The sequence below is a fragment of the Haplochromis burtoni genome, unplaced genomic scaffold (assembly GCF_018398535.1).
Source record: "Haplochromis burtoni strain Fernald_Lab_line unplaced genomic scaffold, NCSU_Asbu1 Contig_81, whole genome shotgun sequence".
Classification (NCBI taxonomy): Eukaryota; Metazoa; Chordata; class Actinopteri; order Cichliformes; family Cichlidae; genus Haplochromis; species Haplochromis burtoni.
In genome coordinates this window covers 981,619-992,967 of record NW_024582442.1, presented here as the reverse complement: position 1 = coordinate 992,967, position 11,349 = coordinate 981,619, and positions in this window count along the sequence as shown.

The following is an 11,349-nucleotide window of genomic DNA, read 5'->3' as shown; positions in this document are numbered from 1 at the left end:
GAGAGAGAGAGGGTGATACTTGGCATCAGTCATGTTATGAATACTGCAGACTATTTATATTGATGCAGTAACTCTCATTATGTGCATATGCTTATTTAGTTTTTTCAGTAAAACCATTTTGGACTTGTTTTTTTTGTTTTCTTTGGTTTGTTTCGTTTCGTTTTGTTTTTTTGCCGCTCAGTCTTTTGTGAATTTGTTGCCTTGTACTGAGAAACAGATTCAAAGGTCTGTGCTGCTCAGTCAGGGCTGACTGGTTGATCTTGCGGCTTGTTTTGGCCACTGTGGTGGAGTGAGTCAGAGTGAAAAAGATCGCTCTACTTTGCCTTTTCTGCATTGGTTCACGATGTGCAGAGAGAGAGAGAGAGAAAGAGGAAGGTGACTCATGTCTCCCATGAACAGCCTCATTAATTACATGCTTACACTCATTAAATCACCTTGCAGAACAACAAGCTCCACAATGGCAAAAACATTACGGCTCTTCTTCTTCCGTCAGTCTGACTATAACGTTTGCTTCTCCAAACCTTAAAACTGGAATAAATTTCCAGATCTTGTCTCTTTTACTTAAATATGCATTTCTCTTCCTATTACTTCTTGTTTTTTAGAGGATCAGGTGTGGCAGATGCCAGATGTTGGCCTACATGCAATATGCAAAACTTCCAGCTGTCTCTCTCTCTCTCTCCTTCTCTCTCTCTCTCACACACACACACCCTATACCAAGTAGCCAAGTTTATATATTGAGTCTAATGCAACTAAATCTCATAATATTACGGTAAAATCAGCATCATGCTGGCAGTAGACTGTGCTACAGTGTTTAATAAAGTGGCTACTGGGTGGATATTAAGGTCAGGAAGCTGCATAACACAGGGGATTTATATCATTAGAGAGATTACATTACAGATTTATGTCATCATTATAATCCAGTGTGTACGGATAATTTGAAATACATCTAACCATTTTTTTTAAGCATTTGTGCCCTCATTCGATGGTAAAGATCAACAGGAAACACAAGGAGAAGGCAGCATAGTTCCCATGGTGCGTGTGTCAAACCACAGGCCACAGAGCGCTCAGTCATCAACGTTTTTAAGTGGTTAGATGCTCGAACATCTTTATCTGCATTAAAGCTAATAAAGAAAAAAACAGCAAGCACATTAACATGATACGTAAAAAAAAAAAAGCAAAAATCCCCCAAACGCATACTGAACATGCATGGGTAAAGCATGGCCTCGTGTCCCATCTGAACCTCTTCTCCAGATTACACTCATGTGAGAAGAGCGCAGTTAGTTCCTGCTCTCTCTCCCTCTCTCACCACTCTCCTCTTTCACATGTAAATGAGTCTTTAATCTCTGCTGCTCTAATAGACAACCATGGCAACGGAAGGCAGGCCTAATGAGGCAGGTTAAAATATGCCTGCATACAAGCACCACTCACACAATCAACAGTTTAAACAAACACCTACACACACACACAACCATGCATTCGCTTGCATCCATGTAGTGTAGTCGTCGCCTATTGCTCCGCTGCTGCTGAAGTTGCTACTGTTGGAGAGAAATTTCTGAGAGCTTCTTCAGTTTCTAATTTTGGAGGCGGTTAATTGAAAGACACACTATTGCAATTCAAATTCAAAGCCTTTAAAAGATATTGTGCATATGTGTGTGTGTGTGTGTGTGTGTGTGTGTGTGTGTGTGTGTGTGTGATCAGTTGCCTGACTAATTAGGGAATCGGTTTAAACGAAGCATTAAATTAATGATCCATCCAGTCTGCTCCAGTGCATGAAAACCAGCATGAAATTTATGATCGTAAGTGGAAGTGATCTTTACAAAAAGAATAACCAAACACATAACTGACCTCAAACACAGTCAGCTCAACCAGCTGAAAGATGCATGGAACTCAAGATGCAGCGCTCACACACACACTTGCAGACACATGCACACACAAACAGCTGATAAAGCTCTGAATACACCATTAAAAGGCACTCAAGTAGTTCTCATTTCCATGTGAGTGGTACTGATGCTACAGCACTCAGTTGACTGTGATTTACAGCCATATTAAATACATTAGACCAACATGTGTTTTCAGCAAAGGGTTACCCGCAGAAAAGCTTTTCAGCATGCTGCAGCACCAAACCTCAAACACACACACACACACACACATACACACAGTGAGTAAAGGACAACGGGGGGGATGCATGTTTGTTGCATGAGAGCTACAGTATAAGAGCGGCACACTGTAATTATTGCATTAAGAGGATCTTTGACAGCACCAACCTTTCAGTCCTGTTTTACTGGTTACTTACAGAACATTTTGTTCTTAATCTTTACAATTTAGCTGGCTCACATTCAAATTTGTATGGCTGTCTTTGTGATGATAATTCATTGTCTGGTTGACCTAAAACTAAACTGAACCCTCAAACAGCTCATTGATTCATCAAGTCTTCACTTCCAAGGTCTCAAACTGGTGCTAGGCCTCACAAAGACAGCCATCCGATTACCCACGCATGTAGGCTTACATCACATCAAACTTATCTCTTGAACAAGAAACTGCCACAGCAGCATTGGTAGATTTAACCAGAGATGCTATCATGAGATAATCATACTAATACTGGTGCTCTTTGGTCTTTTCATTGGTTTCCATTGTGCAATCACCAACTGTAACGGCACAATGGAAATAAAAAATGACAGCCATTTGTTAAAATCTAAATAGAAAATTGCAAATTACAGTAATGCTGCCCAAATAATTATTAGAAAAGCTCATTTATTCTATTCTACTTCTCCACGTCAGCTGTTCTGCAGCAAATGACCCGCAAAATGTTCCAAATCCCCCCCAAAACAGCGCAGATGAAAAGAACCCGTCAGTCTGTGAGAGCTTCTCTCATCAATCTTTTTTTGTTTGTTTCATACATCCTCGCAGGGAGCAGAAGCTGACACGTTCCCGCAACACCTTTCATTGTAATTATTCTGTGTACACCGACACAGTGCTATCACCTCACACTGGGGTCTGTTGCTACCCCAGCCTAATTAGCAATTAACAGTCCTATAGTGATGAAAACACCGTCCACCGGGATTCACTGCGGGATAACGGCTGTAAATAAGAAAAGAAAGAGCATTTGAAACAAGACTCGTACTTGTATCCTTTCATGACGTGTAATGAATCTAATGAGTGATTGTTCCGGGATATTAATAAATAAGCTACTGCTTGCTTTATGATTCCAGCATGAACATGTTGTTTAGTCTTGAGGATAAAGGCGTAGGCTGATGAGAGAAAAAAACACACTTTGTCTTTCTATCTTTGGTGCAATGTTATTTTTGCCCTGAGGCCCAACACAATTAACACCCACTGCCAACTGGTAGGCTGTGTGTGTGTGTGTGTGCGTCTGTGTGCAAGCTGCAAACATCTCAGTGCACACATAAACAGCTTTAATTTATTTTTTCTATTAATTTAGGAAAAATACAGTTTTTCCTGACAGAATGAGCGCCCTGTCTCGATTATTAATGCGTTTACATATCTAAACACGCATCATGAGGGAAATTTCTCTTTGACTGATTTATGTTTTCATCATTTCCGACTCCTAATTAATTGCTCTTCAGAAGTTAATTTCTCAGTAAATCTGATATAAGTGTGCAGTAAAGCTGTGTTTGATTTGGCTCGCAAACAAGGCAAATTAGGGCAACACACACAAACTTGGAGTTAAAAAGAACACGCACGCACACACACACACACACACACACACACACTCTTCAGATTGATCACTTAAAAGCAAATCAATGGCATTTGGACGTTTAGGAACGTATCAGTAAATCAGTTTAACTGGTTACAATACGAAACAATAAACCTTCCTTCAGAGGTAATGAAAGAGTAAAGTCCCTTCCATTAATTTATTGCCTCTGTGTGGGTGTGGGTGTGTATAAATGAAATACGAGTGGATAATCGCAGGCCAGGAATTTTTCTGGCAGTGTGACTGGGCAGGTTGGTATGCTGTCCAGAGGAATGCGGAACCTGGAAAGTCAAAACAATGTTCGACAAAGGAATGTGGGGGAAAAGTGACGAAGGACCCAAGAAGGGCCGCGGATGACAGGACCAGGGTAAGGGATGCAAAATAGAACCAGCCAAAAAGTAGAGAAGGAGGAAGAAAAGATCAAATGAAATGCCAAGGGTTTTTTTTAAAGTCATGCTGGAATAAAAATAGTGCCATCCAGATATGTCAAAGTAATGGGAAAACTATTAAGTATAGTTGGAATTTATAGCCTCTTCTCAGCCACCCCCCAAAAAAACCACTGTGTGGAGCATGCTTTTAAGGAAGAAAAAAAACAAGCATACGCACACTGCTTAGGTGCTCGGTTTATTATGAGGCTCTGAAATCCCTCCATAAAGGTGGTTTTGCCACAACAACCGTCTTCATTCTCCACCTTCTCCCTGCCTCGAGCCTCATCCATGTTCCAGCCTCCAGTGTCCCAATCCAGAATCGCTCTAAATCTGTGTAAATAAGGAAACGCTCCCATTTCGATGCAAACCGCAAAAGAAAAGATGCATGAAAAGATGTGTGAGCCCTGTAACACAATACAATTCAGAGGTGTGGAAATCTCCCCTCCTTAATCCAGAAATCAGTGCTGTGGAAAGAGGGATTTGGGGGCTGTCACTGCTAAGCTCCTTGTCCCTAGTGTATTATTGAAGCTGTGGCATAGAAGAGAAACACTAGGAGGATGATACCACCTCTCGTTCAGCATAAACAGGTTCTAGGAAAATAAGCAACTTCCCATACCCAAATTTTCAGGCGCGACATAGAGGAAGAGTGATATGGATGCTTATCTCTGTCCTGCATCTGGGTATACACAGCCAGCCTTAAATGCTGAGCCACAATCTTTACATGATTATATGGTGTAAGCTGGTGTCTGGAGGAGGAAAAGCTGGGTGAATATCAAGAATGCAAAGGTGTGTAATTGTTTATTAGCAGTTTCACACGTAGTTTTCTTCGTTTTTTAAGCTCCACAGCTTTTTAAAGATTACATGCAGACACCTGAGACACCTGCATTCAGACAGACAGAATGAATTCACTGAGAGATCTGTTCACACATATTTGAACACTGTAAAATAATTCCCTTAAACTGCAATGAATTACTCAATGTATTATAAGGTGTGTAATTCTCTCACACCTTCAGGTAATTGGAGGGGGAAAAAAGCAGTACTGGAGCTGCAGTAATGCTAGAAATGGAGCTTAAGTGATTCTGGCACGCTGGAGCCATACATAAGGCACAAGCAATGGTGGGGAGGTGAGTGGGTCGCAACTCCAACCCTGTTCTATTCATAGACCCTGCCGATAACAGGTTGACTACTCTGGGAGAGCAGCGGGGACAGAGAGGGAGAGGGGGAGGGGGAGAGGAAGGTGATGGTGCGGAGACAAAGGGAAAGGTGCAGCAAAAATTCACCTGTGGAAAGGAAACAGAACGGAGCCGGAGGAAGGAAGCATGTTTTAGGGTTAAAGTGGGAGGATAAAACAGGGGATAACGAGGCATCTGGCGCAGAGAAAACACCACCCACACACCTGCAAGGCAGGAACCTCACACTTTCAAATAAGACTGCTGATGACAGTTGTGAAGAAAAGAGGGATTTCCATTGAAATAAGGTGGAGTGGAAGGCAAAACAATGCAAGGGGGAAACTGGAGGATTTCCAAAGTTGCAAACATGAAGAATCATGTCCCCCGACTCCATCTCCCCCTGTTACATAAAAATAAGCCTAACCCAACCTTATGAAGTGAGGCGACGGTGAGGCAGACTAGAGACAGACACAAGAAGCAGCTGCTGGGATGGGCCTATCAAACCAGACTCTTTCGGCATGCCCAAGTACAGTTCAGTTACTCACATTTTTAAAGTAGCTTATTACAGCAGCAGAATACGGTGGTTACGGAGTCTAGGAGCTCACCACACCCCACAAATACGTTCCATTCAATTCAATTTATAAAGTGCTAAATCACAGCAGCAGTCGTCATGAGATAGTTTATATTACAAGGTAAAAACTTTATAATAAAAACCTCAACAATCAGCAAGCACTTGTTGACATTGGGAAGGAAAACCTCCCTTTTAACAGGTAGAAACTTCAGGCAGAACTGGTAATAATTAATGATTAAATAGAGAGTGATGTATGAACACATGGTGAGTGTAATAGGGAGAGTGAAGACGATTCAATACATCATGACAAACCTCGGCCAGCTGAGGTCTGTTTCAGAACAACTAAGAAAAGGTTCATGGTCACCTGATCCAGCCCTGCTGGTGTGGTGGAGGGGTCAGCGCTGCACTGGAGAAAGGAGTGAGAAATCTGCAGCTTAAATAGATAAAGTTAATTTACGAATGTGTGTTTGGTAAATGACTCTGAGAAAAGTGACTCATTGTATGTGTGAATGATGCAATGCAGCTTAAGTTAACTATGTGAACTATCTCATAAGTTTGGCTCTGTTCAGGTCAGATATGTGTTAGCGCAGGAGACCACGTCCTGTCTGTCGGCAGCAGAGGAAGCTGATGCGCTTGAAGAGATTAGAGCAGTGTTTTAAATACAATACCGGCAAATCACATCCTGCAGCCATCAGCTTTTACTGTATACTGTCTTACGTCGTCATCAAAAAGTCTTATTTGCTTTTAGCAATTGTTGAATTGGATTCAGAATGGATGCAATAAAAATAAAAGGTCCAACATTTCTTCTGACAGCAGGGGCTGTGGCTCAGGTGGTAGAGCGGGTTATCTACCAATCTGCAGGTCAGTGGATTAATCCCTGAATGCATGCTGGAATAACCTTGAGCTTGACACTAATGCCCAAGTTGCCCACGATGCATTCATGAGAGTGCGTGTGTGTGAATGTTAGAAAGCACTTAGGCATAAATATCATGTATGTAGTAGTAGACCCAGCTGAGTTGAAAGGTGCTGTGTTTAAGTCCAGCATATTTTACCACAAGCTCCTCCAGACTGCAGGTGGATCAGTAAACAAGAAACAGCATTTTTTGAGAGACAGAAAGAAGAATAAAAAAACAAGATCTTATACTAAATACTAGTATTTCATTCATGAGGTCAAGATTGTTATTGAAGACAGATTTTGTTGGCCCAAATAAGTTTGGCAACTCATGTCAGTACAGAGAGACCACACAGGAAAAGAGTTTGGATTGAGATTTCCTCCAGTGACAGACTAGTCACCAAAGCCATCTGGCGGAGGCACAGGCGGACTCTTTCAAGCAGGCCTTGAGACCAAAAACAGAGCTGATTAAACACAAAGGGCAGCATTGGTTGGGGTGGCTTGCTTTAGGCACCGCTGACATTCATGAAGCCCGGTTTCAGTAATAGATCTGTTCATTTCAAGGCTTATCACACACACACACACACACACACACACACACACACACACACACACACACACACACACACACAGCATGGCAGTTTGTACTCTGAAAAGCTCTCACAGCATGAGCAATTTTATGCTTTCCTGTGATAAAAACAAGGTGAACTTTAGACATATTCTGTCAGGCTTTGAGCGTATTTCACCTGCGCTGCAGCTACTGTTAAGCTATGATCTTTTTCGCACAAGGCTTCTGTTGGTCTGTAGATAATTTCATTAATTATGGAGCCATGAAACCAATAACAAGCATGTTCCAAAATACATAAATAAATATATGATCTGTTGATTTTATAGAAACGTTTCTGCCCACTTGACTTGATTCTCTCAGTTTCCTCTGACTGAGATTGGAGCTGCTTTTACTCCATGTTGCATGGCCGCTCCATCGAGGAGCTCTGCCAACCTAGCCAAGCCCCCTATGCCAACGGAAATAGCCTCCTCTAATTTAGCTGGACCGGCTACATTCCTCGCCTAAAACAAAGCCATTGCTGTTCACCATATTAAGGCGATCTTGCAACAGATACCAGCTCCATGTTAAAACGGACTCTAATCCCCCTTTCATGCTGGCCTCTTGGTCCTCATCCAGTTGTACTAGTATTGACAATTGAACTCCCCCGGGCATGTGCACTCTCATTTTTTCTGGCTTTAGTAATAACAGTGATAATGCATTTTATAAATAACACATGTTTCATTACATGCAAATCTCGCAGGGGAAATGGGGAGAGTGGTGGGGGGTTAAGCTACGTGATAATTACAAGCAGGTAAAAACAGCATGGAAAAGAGGGTTTAGAATTAGAGATCAGCTAGTGATAACTTGGAAATCTTGTGATTATTAGTGGATCAGTGTTCTTAGGATTGCCTAAATGTACTTGGAGGTGGACAGGGTGTGCATTCTAGATGGAGAAGACACCTCCTCCAAAATTCTAAGTCCCCTGTGCTTTATGTTACACCTTAGGCCCACAGGATGAGAAGGGATCCTAGACCTGATGATGCTTCAGATGTCATTTACACTTGGGTCAATCGAACTCTCCTTCCTCTTATCCACCCTGCTCATTTTCCTTCTCTTCTCCTCGCTCTCCCTTCACATGCTTCCTTATTTTCTGTTGCTCCCTTTTTCTCCGTCGGAGCCCTGACCCAGACGTCTGTTCCCTGTCTGAGCTCCTGCCAGATTCCTGCAAGGGGAGGAATGCACAGGAGGGCCTCACCGAGTCGCAATTAACATTTCGTCACTGCCGTGCCTGCACCTATGCAGGGTGCTTAATGATGGCATATTCATGAAACGCAAATATTTGCACTGAAAAGCAGTCTCCCAGCGACCGGCGAGAGTAGAAGGGAAGATAATTGAAAGGAGCTTGCGGCACTTCTAAAAAAAAAGAAGAAGAAGAAGAGCTGAGATAAATGGAGGGCTGTGCTTTAAAGGGACTGGTGGTAGCAAGAGGATACCCTGTGATGAGTGTGTAGTGACAGGAGAAAACCCTCTCTGTGGGGGACAGATGCGCATGCTGAGAGGACACCGGCATGAAAAAAGAAAAAAAATCCTGGCACATCAATGTGAAGAGAGATGTAGAGAGAGCAGGAGAAGACAAGGAAGGGTGTCAGGTAGATTTTTTTTCTTTATTTTATAGAACAGTGCCAATTTAGATGGAGCATTTTAGAGGTATGCTTATTATACACAGAGAAGAAGAAATCAGAGGGAGAGAAAGACATGATGCACTGATTTTCCAAGAGGAGCAGACTGCATGCTGTCCTCCATTTCCCCAAAGAACATCCCTCCCTACTGCTGCCCCCAGCTGGGAGCGCACACACATATAGACACATACACACATGTGCGTACACACACACACACAATCAAGCCTGGCTGTCTGGTTGGGGGAAGGGTATGCTGAGATTCAGGGAGATGGAGAGGGATAGTGATGGAGAGGGGAAAACGGGATTGGTGAGGAGACAGTGAAGGAGAAGGATGCAACAAAAGGGAGGGGTTGATAAGATTGGGAGAAAAAGAAAGAAAGACGGAATTGAGGGGATGTCGAGAAAAAAAGGAAGAGCGAAGAGGCGAGGAGGTGGTGCGGCGGTAACAAAAGAAAAGGAAAAATCACGTTACATATGGCATCACTGCATTTGCGTCTCCATCTGCTCGCCAACAGTCAGACTATAAATCACCCACCTGACTCAGCATACCACTCTGTCCACACACACGCTCACAAACACGCCTCTCTTTTCATCATTCCTGTTCTGTCCGCCACCACACACAAACACAAAATTCCAGCAAAAATTCCCCCCTTCCAGAGAAGTCATTCAGGAGTCAATATCACAGCACACACGCACCCACTCACACACACAACGCTCCTCTTCAAATGTGCACGCTTATACATGCACCCCAACCACCACCCCCAACCCCAAAGCACATGCATACATATACAGTATATGTGCACACTTGCACACACATGCAGTCCTAAACGAGACAGCTGGAGCTATCAGACCAAAGCCTGAGAGAGCCAGCTTTCTTCAGATGGATTTGAGATGTGGGCTTTACCGTATCATCTGCCAGCACTGCTGGGAATGAGACGTCACAATCATAAGAGCCTACTGCCTTATAAGGCAATTATCTCTCTCTCCCCCACCGTGCCCTCGCTCTCTCTCTCTCGCTCTTCTCCTCTTCAGTGGGGGGAGGGATGAGTGGTTTCAATTATGTGCGACAAAGACCAAATTAGGCACCTGGCAATTTCAATATGGCCTCTTTATCTGCATTAAGTTGATAGGATGTGGTTTTGATGGGGAGGTAATGTGGTTTCGTGCATCTCAGCCTCATGGATGAACATGCCTATTTGTTTGCACACAGGTAAACAACTTGCGTTTGTATTTTTTGTGTATTGCAAGAACAAGATACCTGCAAATCTTCTGGAAAATCTGAATAAGATGTTCTTTTATTTTATTTTCCCTTTCCTGACGAGGAAAAAAAAACACTGCACACTGTCGTGCACATTCCATTATGCCGGTCACACAAAAGCTCAGCAGCAGCAGCAGCAGGCCGTGATCGATCCGTCGGCAGCTTTGAGGGCGCATTGAGACTTTAGTCTCATTGACTACTTCACAATCAATAGTAGCTGATTACTGGCTGGTGAAACTAGCTAGAGTATCTGTTCTGCTGCTGTGGTTATGCACTGGGTTTTCACACATAAAGACCACTGTGAGCACAGGATATAGACTTAAAAACCAGTAACTGCTCTTCAAAATTGCTCTCACACAAAGCACGCTGTAAAATGTGCAAATTGACAGACACTGAAGTATAGATAATGTGTCTGAAGGAGGATGGGAGGTTGCAGTTGTATGGAAGCTGTCATCGGTCCGTCTGGATGCTGCACACACGTCCGGGAGATACGACAACAATAGGATGAATGCAGCTTTTATTTAAATGACCTTTTCGGCTATTTAGTTTAGCACAGTCCACCTAAACCTATTATCTCCTGACACCATATTTGAGACTGGAAAATCAACTCTTCGTGTTGTATGAGTGTGCACTCAACCATCCCCTTTTTTCCATCTCCATGTATGGTGCTCCTGAGTAAGCTGTGAGGGGACCGGCGAGGCTTGCTGCTCTTCTCGTTCTCTGCACCTCTCTGGCAGCTCGGCGTCTGCGCGGTTCTAATCCACTGAGCTGCTCAGGAAAGAGTGCTGACGGTGCCCTTTTCCATCTACTATCCTCTAATCCAGCAGGGTACGGGGTCTGAGCGAATAATCCTGGATTAGGAAGTCTCCCAGTGGGGTGACCGTGGGGTCCCTTGTGGGGGCCCCATCACAGTCAGCTGTGCCTGAGGCGCCGTGAGAGAACATAGCAGCCAATCCAAAGAAAGAAAGAAAAAAACAAAAAAAACAGGCAAACAGTGTCTGATTAGTAGTGAATTGGTTCAAACCTCGCCTTGTCACCCTGAGGGGAGCTGCAGTGCTTATTGGAGATGAATAATGGTAAAGAGGGATAATGG